Below are 14,292 nucleotides of genomic sequence, written 5' to 3'. Positions count from 1 at the left end.
GTATTCCAAGGAAGGTCACTGTGTACCACAAGTGGCATCTGTGCCTGCTGAGCACCATCCAGCCACATGGGTCTTTGGACTCTACTGTTTTGTATGCAGGAGGCTGGGCAACAACGTTTTTCCTCCATGGGAGAGCTAGATTTGGAGAGCTTAGAGGAAGCCTGAAGAACACATTGATAACGGGGCTTCTGGGCAATGCAAGGGGGCCTCATTTTGTAACCCTGAGCTGCTTTTGGAAAACCACCGTGCTTACACGAGTTCTCGGAATTCATACTTGACCTCTTGCTCCCTGAAGCAGCACCTGGACTTTACCTCTAGAGGGAGAAATAGGCAGTCGTCCTCTGAAGGTGGCTAGGCCTTTGGGAGATGTACCATGACCTAGGCGAAACGAAGGCGTTCACTGGCTCGCGCAATTTACTTCAGGAGGAACACTGGCTTTCCAAAGCGCTTTCAGCGAAGAAGTACAGTATGTGACATGGGCCTCCTTTGGTTCCCGGGACGTCAACTACATGAGCTGTGTGGCAACCGTGAAAAGGAGGCTGGACGAGAAAAGCGAAATCTGTCCCGTTGGCAACCCGGAGAGCTGGGTGCTCAGAGCTGCCTGAAAAAGGGTCCTGTTGCCCGTCTTGTACTCACCGTAGGAGTTCCCTGGGAGGCAAAGTGAGGAAGAGTGAGTTTTCTCGAAAGAACGAGGGGGTGTGTGCAGTCCCTCACTAGGAGCTCATCCCAAAGCCTTCTTGGCTAGTGGTTCGGAAACCTGCCCCCATGCTGCCAAAGGAAAGTCGGCGAGTGCCGTGAAAAGTGTTGGAGTGCAGCTCTTTCTGAGAAGCCTTAGTGAAGGTACTGCTTTAACACTGGTAGGCCTCTCAGGACTGCAGGGTCTCTCGCGCCTGGACCCAGGTCATGGAAGAACACGGTGTACCCAAAGTGTCAAGTGCGGCTTCGGAGTGAGCTCCAGCCACATGGGTCGTTGGCCTCCACTCTGTGCATGCAGAGGGCAGGGCAACACACGGCTTTCTCCGGCGGAGAGCCAGACCTCCAACTCTGGAAACCAGTCTTGGTAACAGAGTGGGGGCCGGTGTCTTGTGCAATGCATGTCCGACTCCCGGCTTAGATATTAGCTGCACTGAATCATATCCGGAGAGTAACATTGATTTTATGAACTCAAAGCTGACGACCCTTCACCTCAAGCAGAAATGTGACTTTACAACCAGCCTGATATGATGGACCCCTCTCCCGAAGCACTGCTGGGCGATTGAAAGTTCCAAAGTCGACAACGCCTGACTGAAGCACTGTGGTGACTAGGCACGTCACCTCGCGCAGAACCTCTGCTTACAAAAGGGTCCTCACAGGAGCGCCTAGTGTGTCGCATGGCTCTCTCGTAGCTGGGCAGAAGGTGCTGCTCCACAGGCTGGGTTTGCACGTAGAAACTGGATCCTGAGGGCTAAAGCATTCTTTGCCCCTTTGGAAGCAGGAGGCTTGGGGCGAGAAAACTGAACGAAAGGCACGGGGTGGCGCCCATGTTGGACACCCTGCAGGAATTGCCCGGGAGGAAGAGTGAGTTTTCCCGAAAGAAACAGTGCGCCTGCCGTTCCTTGCCAGGAGCTCATGCAGCAGACTGCTTCAGCTAAGGCGAATGTCGACTGAGCGGCATACTCAAAGTAAGGGGCAGTGTTTCCATCAGCAAAGTTGGTGGTCACAAGTAGACCCGAGGCTTTCACCACTGAAGTGCTGTAATGCTGGTGTGCCTTTCACATATCTGAGGACCCTCACGTCTGCACCATTTTCCGAGGAAAATCACTGTGTACCCAAAGTGTCATCTGTGCCTTCTGAGCAACCTCATGCCTCATGATGGTCTTTGGGCTCTACTGTTGGTATGCAGAAGGACAGGCAGCAATGTGTTTCCTCCATCGGGGAGCCAGATAGCCACAGCATAGAAGAATCCTCAGGACGAGTTTCCTCCCTGGTCTTCTGGGCAATGCAAGGGGACCCCAGTTTGTAAACCTGAGCTGCACTGGAACAAACACCGCCATGGCAAGTGTTCTCGGAATTCATAGCTGACGTCTTCCCCTCGCATGCATCACGTCGACTTCAGATCCAGCTGGAGACATGTGCTCGCAGCCTTTGAAGACTGTCAGGCCTTTGCAAGATCCACGGTGATGTAGGTGAAACTAGATCATTCACTGGCTCACACCATTCACCTCAGGAGGACTCCTGCTTGCCAAAGTGTTTTCATGGAAGGGCACATGTGTGTGGCATGTCTCTTTCACCTGCTTGTGGACTTCAGGTACATGAGCTAGGTGTCAACCGTGAAAGTGGAGAGGGACGGGAACAGCACAATTTGCCCCAGTGACAAAGCAGAGAGATGTGTCCTCAGAGCTGCCTGAGAAACAGTCCTGTTGCCGGTCTTCTATTCACCCCAGGATTACCCTGAGAGGTAACCTGAGGCCGAGTGAATTTTCTTGGAAGAACCGGAGTGCGTGCCGTTCCTTGCTAGGTTCTCATCCCAAAGCCTTCTTGGCTAGTCATAAGGAAACTTGCCCGCGTGTTGCAAGGAAAGTCCGTGTTTTGGATGATCAGTGCTTAATGAAAAGCACTGTGGTCGCCAACTTTCTCAACCCTGCAGGAATACCCGGGGAGGAACGGAGACTTTGCCCAAAGAAACAGAGTGCTTGCAGTGCCTTGTTAGGAGCACATCCAGCACAGGACTTTATCTATGGCGAATGTCAGCCGAGCGCCAGAGTCAAAGTAAGGTGCAGTGTTTCCACCAGCAGAGTCGCAGTCAGCAGTTTCAAAGAGGCCTTCCCCACTAAAGTGCTGTAAATGCGGGTGTGCCTTTCAAAGTCTGAGGATGCGAGCGTCTGCACCGTATTCCAAGGAAGGTCACTGTGTACCACAAGTGGCATCTGTGCCTGCTGAGCACCATCCAGCCACATGGGTCTTTGGACTCTACTGTTTTGTATGCAGGAGGCTGGGCAACAACGTTTTTCCTCCATGGGAGAGCTAGATTTGGAGAGCTTAGAGGAAGCCTGAAGAACACATTGATAACGGGGCTTCTGGGCAATGCAAGGGGGCCTCATTTTGTAACCCTGAGCTGCTTTTGGAAAACCACCGTGCTTACACGAGTTCTCGGAATTCATACTTGACCTCTTGCTCCCTGAAGCAGCACCTGGACTTTACCTCTAGAGGGAGAAATAGGCAGTCGTCCTCTGAAGGTGGCTAGGCCTTTGGGAGATGTACCATGACCTAGGCGAAACGAAGGCGTTCACTGGCTCGCGCAATTTACTTCAGGAGGAACACTGGCTTTCCAAAGCGCTTTCAGCGAAGAAGTACAGTATGTGACATGGGCCTCCTTTGGTTCCCGGGACGTCAACTACATGAGCTGTGTGGCAACCGTGAAAAGGAGGCTGGACGAGAAAAGCGAAATCTGTCCCGTTGGCAACCCGGAGAGCTGGGTGCTCAGAGCTGCCTGAAAAAGGGTCCTGTTGCCCGTCTTGTACTCACCGTAGGAGTTCCCTGGGAGGCAAAGTGAGGAAGAGTGAGTTTTCTCGAAAGAACGAGGGGGTGTGTGCAGTCCCTCACTAGGAGCTCATCCCAAAGCCTTCTTGGCTAGTGGTTCGGAAACCTGCCCCCATGCTGCCAAAGGAAAGTCGGCGAGTGCCGTGAAAAGTGTTGGAGTGCAGCTCTTTCTGAGAAGCCTTAGTGAAGGTACTGCTTTAACACTGGTAGGCCTCTCAGGACTGCAGGGTCTCTCGCGCCTGGACCCAGGTCATGGAAGAACACGGTGTACCCAAAGTGTCAAGTGCGGCTTCGGAGTGAGCTCCAGCCACATGGGTCGTTGGCCTCCACTCTGTGCATGCAGAGGGCAGGGCAACACACGGCTTGCTCCGGCGGAGAGCCAGACCTCCAACTCTGGAAACCAGTCTTGGTAACAGAGTGGGGGCCGGTGTCTTGTGCAATGCATGTCCGACTCCCGGCTTAGATATTAGCTGCACTGAATCATATCCGGAGAGTAACATTGATTTTATGAACTCAAAGCTGACGACCCTTCACCTCAAGCAGAAATGTGACTTTACAACCAGCCTGATATGATGGACCCCTCTCCCGAAGCACTGCTGGGCGATTGAAAGTTCCAAAGTCGACAACGCCTGACTGAAGCACTGTGGTGACTAGGCACGTCACCTCGCGCAGAACCTCTGCTTACAAAAGGGTCCTCACAGGAGCGCCTAGTGTGTCGCATGGCTCTCTCGTAGCTGGGCAGAAGGTGCTGCTCCACAGGCTGGGTTTGCACGTAGAAACTGGATCCTGAGGGCTAAAGCATTCTTTGCCCCTTTGGAAGCAGGAGGCTTGGGGCGAGAAAACTGAACGAAAGGCACGGGGTGGCGCCCATGTTGGACACCCTGCAGGAATTGCCCGGGAGGAAGAGTGAGTTTTCTCGAAAGAAACAGTGCGCCTGCCGTTCCTTGCCAGGAGCTCATGCAGCAGACTGCTTCAGCTAAGGCGAATGTCGACTGAGCGGCATACTCAAAGTAAGGGGCAGTGTTTCCATCAGCAAAGTTGGTGGTCACAAGTAGACCCGAGGCTTTCACCACTGAAGTGCTGTAATGCTGGTGTGCCTTTCACATATCTGAGGACGCTCACGTCTGCACCATTTTCCGAGGAAAATCACTGTGTACCCAAAGTGTCATCTGTGCCTTCTGAGCAACCTCATGCCTCATGATGGTCTTTGGGCTCTACTGTTGGTATGCAGAAGGACAGGCAGCAATGTGTTTCCTCCATCGGGGAGCCAGATAGCCACAGCATAGAAGAATCCTCAGGACGAGTTTTCTCCCTGGTCTTCTGGGCAATGCAAGGGGACCCCAGTTTGTAAACCTGAGCTGCACTGGAACAAACACCGCCATGGCAAGTGTTCTCGGAATTCATAGCTGACGTCTTCCCCTCGCATGCATCACGTCGACTTCAGATCCAGCTGGAGACATGTGCTCGCAGCCTTTGAAGACTGTCAGGCCTTTGCAAGATCCACGGTGATGTAGGTGAAACTAGATCATTCACTGGCTCACACCATTCACCTCAGGAGGACTCCTGCTTGCCAAAGTGTTTTCATGGAAGGGCACATGTGTGTGGCATGTCTCTTTCACCTGCTTGTGGACTTCAGGTACATGAGCTAGGTGTCAACCGTGAAAGTGGAGAGGGACGGGAACAGCACAATTTGCCCCAGTGACAAAGCAGAGAGATGTGTCCTCAGAGCTGCCTGAGAAACAGTCCTGTTGCCGGTCTTCTATTCACCCCAGGATTACCCTGAGAGGTAACCTGAGGCCGAGTGAATTTTCTTGGAAGAACCGGAGTGCGTGCCGTTCCTTGCTAGGTTCTCATCCCAAAGCCTTCTTGGCTAGTCATAAGGAAACTTGCCCGCGTGTTGCAAGGAAAGTCCGTGTTTTGGATGATCCGTGCTTAATGAAAAGCACTGTGGTCGCCAACTTTCTCAACCCTGCAGGAATACCCGGGGAGGAACGGAGACTTTGCCCAAAGAAACAGAGTGCTTGCAGTGCCTTGTTAGGAGCACATCCAGCACAGGACTTTATCTATGGCGAATGTCAGCCGAGCGCCAGAGTCAAAGTAAGGTGCAGTGTTTCCACCAGCAGAGTCGCAGTCAGCAGTTTCAAAGAGGCCTTCCCCACTAAAGTGCTGTAAATGCGGGTGTGCCTTTCAAAGTCTGAGGATGCGAGCGTCTGCACCGTATTCCAAGGAAGGTCACTGTGTACCACAAGTGGCATCTGTGCCTGCTGAGCACCATCCAGCCACATGGGTCTTTGGACTCTACTGTTTTGTATGCAGGAGGCTGGGCAACAACGTTTTTCCTCCATGGGAGAGCTAGATTTGGAGAGCTTAGAGGAAGCCTGAAGAACACATTGATAACGGGGCTTCTGGGCAATGCAAGGGGGCCTCATTTTGTAACCCTGAGCTGCTTTTGGAAAACCACCGTGCTTACACGAGTTCTCGGAATTCATACTTGACCTCTTGCTCCCTGAAGCAGCACCTGGACTTTACCTCTAGAGGGAGAAATAGGCAGTCGTCCTCTGAAGGTGGCTAGGCCTTTGGGAGATGTACCATGGCCTAGGCGAAACGAAGGCGTTCACTGGCTCGCGCAATTTACTTCAGGAGGAACACTGGCTTTCCAAAGCGCTTTCAGCGAAGAAGTACAGTATGTGACATGGGCCTCCTTTGGTTCCCGGGACATCAACTACATGAGCTGTGTGGCAACCGTGAAAAGGAGGCTGGACGAGAAAAGCGAAATCTGTCCCGTTGGCAACCCGGAGAGCTGGGTGCTCAGAGCTGCCTGAAAAAGGGTCCTGTTGCCCGTCTTGTAATCACCGTAGGAGTTCCCTGGGAGGCAAAGTGAGGAAGAGTGAGTTTTCTCGAAAGAACGAGGGGGTGTGTGCAGTCCCTCACTAGGAGCTCATCCCAAAGCCTTCTTGGCTAGTGGTTCGGAAACCTGCCCCCATGCTGCCAAAGGAAAGTCGGCGAGTGCCGTGAAAAGTGTTGGAGTGCAGCTCTTTCTGAGAAGCCTTAGTGAAGGTACTGCTTTAACACTGGTAGGCCTCTCAGGACTGCAGGGTCTCTCGCGCCTGGACCCAGGTCATGGAAGAACACGGTGTACCCAAAGTGTCAAGTGCGGCTTCTGAGTGAGCTCCAGCCACATGGGTCGTTGGCCTCCACTCTGTGCATGCAGAGGGCAGGGCAACACACGGCTTGCTCCGGCGGAGAGCCAGACCTCCAACTCTGGAAACCAGTCTTGGTAACAGAGTGGGGGCCGGTGTCTTGTGCAATGCATGTCCGACTCCCGGCTTAGATATTAGCTGCACTGAATCATATCCGGAGAGTAACATTGATTTTATGAACTCAAAGCTGACGACCCTTCACCTCAAGCAGAAACGTGACTTTACAACCAGCCTGATATGATGGACCCCTCTCCCGAAGCACTGCTGGGCGATTGAAAGTTCCAAAGTCGACAACGCCTGACTGAAGCACTGTGGTGACTAGGCACGTCACCTCGCGCAGAACCTCTGCTTACAAAAGGGTCCTCACAGGAGCGCCTAGTGTGTCGCATGGCTCTCTCGTAGCTGGGCAGAAGGTGCTGCTCCACAGGCTGGGTTTGCACGTAGAAACTGGATCCTGAGGGCTAAAGCATTCTTTGCCCCTTTGGAAGCAGGAGGCTTGGGGCGAGAAAACTGAACGAAAGGCACGGGGTGGCGCCCATGTTGGACACCCTGCAGGAATTGCCCGGGAGGAAGAGTGAGTTTTCTCGAAAGAAACAGTGCGCCTGCCGTTCCTTGCCAGGAGCTCATGCAGCAGACTGCTTCAGCTAAGGCGAATGTCGACTGAGCGGCATACTCAAAGTAAGGGGCAGTGTTTCCATCAGCAAAGTTGGTGGTCACAAGTAGACCCGAGGCTTTCACCACTGAAGTGCTGTAATGCTGGTGTGCCTTTCACATATCTGAGGACGCTCACGTCTGCACCATTTTCCGAGGAAAATCACTGTGTACCCAAAGTGTCATCTGTGCCTTCTGAGCAACCTCATGCCTCATGATGGTCTTTGGGCTCTACTGTTGGTATGCAGAAGGCCAGGCAGCAATGTGTTTCCTCCATCGGGGAGCCAGATAGCCACAGCATAGAAGAATCCTCAGGACGAGTTTTCTCCCTGGTCTTCTGGGCAATGCAAGGGGACCCCAGTTTGTAAACCTGAGCTGCACTGGAACAAACACCGCCATGGCAAGTGTTCTCGGAATTCATAGCTGACGTCTTCCCCTCGCATGCATCACGTCGACTTCAGATCCAGCTGGAGACATGTGCTCGCAGCCTTTGAAGACTGTCAGGCCTTTGCAAGATCCACGGTGATGTAGGTGAAACTAGATCATTCACTGGCTCACACCATTCACCTCAGGAGGACTCCTGCTTGCCAAAGTGTTTTCATGGAAGGGCACATGTGTGTGGCATGTCTCTTTCACCTGCTTGTGGACTTCAGGTACATGAGCTAGGTGTCAACCGTGAAAGTGGAGAGGGACGGGAACAGCACAATTTGCCCCAGTGACAAAGCAGAGAGATGTGTCCTCAGAGCTGCCTGAGAAACAGTCCTGTTGCCGGTCTTCTATTCACCCCAGGATTACCCTGAGAGGTAACCTGAGGCCGAGTGAATTTTCTTGGAAGAACCGGAGTGCGTGCCGTTCCTTGCTAGGTTCTCATCCCAAAGCCTTCTTGGCTAGTCATAAGGAAACTTGCCCGCGTGTTGCAAGGAAAGTCCGTGTTTTGGATGATCCGTGCTTAATGAAAAGCACTGTGGTCGCCAACTTTCTCAACCCTGCAGGAATACCCGGGGAGGAACGGAGACTTTGCCCAAAGAAACAGAGTGCTTGCAGTGCCTTGTTAGGAGCACATCCAGCACAGGACTTTATCTATGGCGAATGTCAGCCGAGCGCCAGAGTCAAAGTAAGGTGCAGTGTTTCCACCAGCAGAGTCGCAGTCAGCAGTTTCAAAGAGGCCTTCCCCACTAAAGTGCTGTAAATGCGGGTGTGCCTTTCAAAGTCTGAGGATGCGAGCGTCTGCACCGTATTCCAAGGAAGGTCACTGTGTACCACAAGTGGCATCTGTGCCTGCTGAGCACCATCCAGCCACATGGGTCTTTGGACTCTACTGTTTTGTATGCAGGAGGCTGGGCAACAACGTTTTTCCTCCATGGGAGAGCTAGATTTGGAGAGCTTAGAGGAAGCCTGAAGAACACATTGATAACGGGGCTTCTGGGCAATGCAAGGGGGCCTCATTTTGTAACCCTGAGCTGCTTTTGGAAAACCACCGTGCTTACACGAGTTCTCGGAATTCATACTTGACCTCTTGCTCCCTGAAGCAGCACCTGGACTTTACCTCTAGAGGGAGAAATAGGCAGTCGTCCTCTGAAGGTGGCTAGGCCTTTGGGAGATGTACCATGGCCTAGGCGAAACGAAGGCGTTCACTGGCTCGCACAATTTACTTCAGGAGGAACACTGGCTTTCCAAAGCGCTTTCAGCGAAGAAGTACAGTATGTGACATGGGCCTCCTTTGGTTCCCGGGACGTCAACTACATGAGCTGTGTGGCAACCGTGAAAAGGAGGCTGGACGAGAAAAGCGAAATCTGTCCCGTTGGCAACCCGGAGAGCTGGGTGCTCAGAGCTGCCTGAAAAAGGGTCCTGTTGCCCGTCTTGTAATCACCGTAGGAGTTCCCTGGGAGGCAAAGTGAGGAAGAGTGAGTTTTCTCGAAAGAACGAGGGGGTGTGTGCAGTCCCTCACTAGGAGCTCATCCCAAAGCCTTCTTGGCTAGTGGTTCGGAAACCTGTCCCCATGCTGCCAAAGGAAAGTCGGCGAGTGCCGTGAAAAGTGTTGGAGTGCAGCTCTTTCTGAGAAGCCTTAGTGAAGGTACTGCTTTAACACTGGTAGGCCTCTCAGGACTGCAGGGTCTCTCGCGCCTGGACCCAGGTCATGGAAGAACACGGTGTACCCAAAGTGTCAAGTGCGGCTTCGGAGTGAGCTCCAGCCACATGGGTCGTTGGCCTCCACTCTGTGCATGCAGAGGGCAGGGCAACACACGGCTTGCTCCGGCGGAGAGCCAGACCTCCAACTCTGGAAACCAGTCTTGGTAACAGAGTGGGGGCCGGTGTCTTGTGCAATGCATGTCCGACTCCCGGCTTAGATATTAGCTGCACTGAATCATATCCGGAGAGTAACATTGATTTTATGAACTCAAAGCTGACGACCCTTCACCTCAAGCAGAAACGTGACTTTACAACCAGCCTGATATGATGGACCCCTCTCCCGAAGCACTGCTGGGCGATTGAAAGTTCCAAAGTCGACAACGCCTGACTGAAGCACTGTGGTGACTAGGCACGTCACCTCGCGCAGAACCTCTGCTTACAAAAGGGTCCTCACAGGAGCGCCTAGTGTGTCGCATGGCTCTCTCGTAGCTGGGCAGAAGGTGCTGCTCCACAGGCTGGGTTTGCACGTAGAAACTGGATCCTGAGGGCTAAAGCATTCTTTGCCCCTTTGGAAGCAGGAGGCTTGGGGCGAGAAAACTGAACGAAAGGCACGGGGTGGCGCCCATGTTGGACACCCTGCAGGAATTGCCCGGGAGGAAGAGTGAGTTTTCTCGAAAGAAACAGTGCGCCTGCCGTTCCTTGCCAGGAGCTCATGCAGCAGACTGCTTCAGCTAAGGCGAATGTCGACTGAGCGGCATACTCAAAGTAAGGGGCAGTGTTTCCATCAGCAAAGTTGGTGGTCACAAGTAGACCCGAGGCTTTCACCACTGAAGTGCTGTAATGCTGGTGTGCCTTTCACATATCTGAGGACGCTCACGTCTGCACCATTTTCCGAGGAAAATCACTGTGTACCCAAAGTGTCATCTGTGCCTTCTGAGCAACCTCATGCCTCATGATGGTCTTTGGGCTCTACTGTTGGTATGCAGAAGGCCAGGCAGCAATGTGTTTCCTCCATCGGGGAGCCAGATAGCCACAGCATAGAAGAATCCTCAGGACGAGTTTTCTCCCTGGTCTTCTGGGCAATGCAAGGGGACCCCAGTTTGTAAACCTGAGCTGCACTGGAACAAACACCGCCATGGCAAGTGTTCTCGGAATTCATAGCTGACGTCTTCCCCTCGCATGCATCACGTCGACTTCAGATCCAGCTGGAGACATGTGCTCGCAGCCTTTGAAGACTGTCAGGCCTTTGCAAGATCCACGGTGATGTAGGTGAAACTAGATCATTCACTGGCTCACACCATTCACCTCAGGAGGACTCCTGCTTGCCAAAGTGTTTTCATGGAAGGGCACATGTGTGTGGCATGTCTCTTTCACCTGCTTGTGGACTTCAGGTACATGAGCTAGGTGTCAACCGTGAAAGTGGAGAGGGACGGGAACAGCACAATTTGCCCCAGTGACAAAGCAGAGAGATGTGTCCTCAGAGCTGCCTGAGAAACAGTCCTGTTGCCGGTCTTCTATTCACCCCAGGATTACCCTGAGAGGTAACCTGAGGCCGAGTGAATTTTCTTGGAAGAACCGGAGTGCGTGCCGTTCCTTGCTAGGTTCTCATCCCAAAGCCTTCTTGGCTAGTCATAAGGAAACTTGCCCGCGTGTTGCAAGGAAAGTCCGTGTTTTGGCTGATCAGTGCTTAATGAAAAGCACTGTGGTCGCCAACTTTCTCAACCCTGCAGGAATACCCGGGGAGGAACGGAGACTTTGCCCAAAGAAACAGAGTGCTTGCAGTGCCTTGTTAGGAGCACATCCAGCACAGGACTTTATCTATGGCGAATGTCAGCCGAGCGCCAGAGTCAAAGTAAGGTGCAGTGTTTCCACCAGCAGAGTCGCAGTCAGCAGTTTCAAAGAGGCCTTCCCCACTAAAGTGCTGTAAATGCGGGTGTGCCTTTCAAAGTCTGAGGATGCGAGCGTCTGCACCGTATTCCAAGGAAGGTCACTGTGTACCACAAGTGGCATCTGTGCCTGCTGAGCACCATCCAGCCACATGGGTCTTTGGACTCTACTGTTTTGTATGCAGGAGGCTGGGCAACAACGTTTTTCCTCCATGGGAGAGCTAGATTTGGAGAGCTTAGAGGAAGCCTGAAGAACACATTGATAACGGGGCTTCTGGGCAATGCAAGGGGGCCTCATTTTGTAACCCTGAGCTGCTTTTGGAAAACCACCGTGCTTACACGAGTTCTCGGAATTCATACTTGACCTCTTGCTCCCTGAAGCAGCACCTGGACTTTACCTCTAGAGGGAGAAATAGGCAGTCGTCCTCTGAAGGTGGCTAGGCCTTTGGGAGATGTACCATGGCCTAGGCGAAACGAAGGCGTTCACTGGCTCGCGCAATTTACTTCAGGAGGAACACTGGCTTTCCAAAGCGCTTTCAGCGAAGAAGTACAGTATGTGACATGGGCCTCCTTTGGTTCCCGGGACGTCAACTACATGAGCTGTGTGGCAACCGTGAAAAGGAGGCTGGACGAGAAAAGCGAAATCTGTCCCGTTGGCAACCCGGAGAGCTGGGTGCTCAGAGCTGCCTGAAAAAGGGTCCTGTTGCCCGTCTTGTAATCACCGTAGGAGTTCCCTGGGAGGCAAAGTGAGGAAGAGTGAGTTTTCTCGAAAGAACGAGGGGGTGTGTGCAGTCCCTCACTAGGAGCTCATCCCAAAGCCTTCTTGGCTAGTGGTTCGGAAACCTGCCCCCATGCTGCCAAAGGAAAGTCGGCGAGTGCCGTGAAAAGTGTTGGAGTGCAGCTCTTTCTGAGAAGCCTTAGTGAAGGTACTGCTTTAACACTGGTAGGCCTCTCAGGACTGCAGGGTCTCTCGCGCCTGGACCCAGGTCATGGAAGAACACGGTGTACCCAAAGTGTCAAGTGCGGCTTCGGAGTGAGCTCCAGCCACATGGGTCGTTGGCCTCCACTCTGTGCATGCAGAGGGCAGGGCAACACACGGCTTGCTCCGGCGGAGAGCCAGACCTCCAACTCTGGAAACCAGTCTTGGTAACAGAGTGGGGGCCGGTGTCTTGTGCAATGCATGTCCGACTCCCGGCTTAGATATTAGCTGCACTGAATCATATCCGGAGAGTAACATTGATTTTATGAACTCAAAGCTGACGACCCTTCACCTCAAGCAGAAACGTGACTTTACAACCAGCCTGATATGATGGACCCCTCTCCCGAAGCACTGCTGGGCGATTGAAAGTTCCAAAGTCGACAACGCCTGACTGAAGCACTGTGGTGACTAGGCACGTCACCTCGCGCAGAACCTCTGCTTACAAAAGGGTCCTCACAGGAGCGCCTAGTGTGTCGCATGGCTCTCTCGTAGCTGGGCAGAAGGTGCTGCTCCACAGGCTGGGTTTGCACGTAGAAACTGGATCCTGAGGGCTAAAGCATTCTTTGCCCCTTTGGAAGCAGGAGGCTTGGGGCGAGAAAACTGAACGAAAGGCACGGGGTGGCGCCCATGTTGGACACCCTGCAGGAATTGCCCGGGAGGAAGAGTGAGTTTTCTCGAAAGAAACAGTGCGCCTGCCGTTCCTTGCCAGGAGCTCATGCAGCAGACTGCTTCAGCTAAGGCGAATGTCGACTGAGCGGCATACTCAAAGTAAGGGGCAGTGTTTCCATCAGCAAAGTTGGTGGTCACAAGTAGACCCGAGGCTTTCACCACTGAAGTGCTGTAATGCTGGTGTGCCTTTCACATATCTGAGGACGCTCACGTCTGCACCATTTTCCGAGGAAAATCACTGTGTACCCAAAGTGTCATCTGTGCCTTCTGAGCAACCTCATGCCTCATGATGGTCTTTGGGCTCTACTGTTGGTATGCAGAAGGCCAGGCAGCAATGTGTTTCCTCCATCGGGGAGCCAGATAGCCACAGCATAGAAGAATCCTCAGGACGAGTTTTCTCCCTGGTCTTCTGGGCAATGCAAGGGGACCCCAGTTTGTAAACCTGAGCTGCACTGGAACAAACACCGCCATGGCAAGTGTTCTCGGAATTCATAGCTGACGTCTTCCCCTCGCATGCATCACGTCGACTTCAGATCCAGCTGGAGACATGTGCTCGCAGCCTTTGAAGACTGTCAGGCCTTTGCAAGATCCACGGTGATGTAGGTGAAACTAGATCATTCACTGGCTCACACCATTCACCTCAGGAGGACTCCTGCTTGCCAAAGTGTTTTCATGGAAGGGCACATGTGTGTGGCATGTCTCTTTCACCTGCTTGTGGACTTCAGGTACATGAGCTAGGTGTCAACCGTGAAAGTGGAGAGGGACGGGAACAGCACAATTTGCCCCAGTGACAAAGCAGAGAGATGTGTCCTCAGAGCTGCCTGAGAAACAGTCCTGTTGCCGGTCTTCTATTCACCCCAGGATTACCCTGAGAGGTAACCTGAGGCCGAGTGAATTTTCTTGGAAGAACCGGAGTGCGTGCCGTTCCTTGCTAGGTTCTCATCCCAAAGCCTTCTTGGCTAGTCATAAGGAAACTTGCCCGCGTGTTGCAAGGAAAGTCCGTGTTTTGGATGATCAGTGCTTAATGAAAAGCACTGTGGTCGCCAACTTTCTCAACCCTGCAGGAATACCCGGGGAGGAACGGAGACTTTGCCCAAAGAAACAGAGTGCTTGCAGTGCCTTGTTAGGAGCACATCCAGCACAGGACTTTATCTATGGCGAATGTCAGCCGAGCGCCAGAGTCAAAGTAAGGTGCAGTGTTTCCACCAGCAGAGTCGCAGTCAGCAGTTTCAAAGAGGCCTTCCCCACTAAAGTGCTG

This window comes from Eubalaena glacialis, chromosome 3, assembly GCF_028564815.1.
Source record: "Eubalaena glacialis isolate mEubGla1 chromosome 3, mEubGla1.1.hap2.+ XY, whole genome shotgun sequence".
NCBI classification, from domain to species: Eukaryota; Metazoa; Chordata; class Mammalia; order Artiodactyla; family Balaenidae; genus Eubalaena; species Eubalaena glacialis.
The sequence above is the reverse complement of the archived record's forward strand: the minus strand, read 5'-3'. Positions refer to the sequence as shown.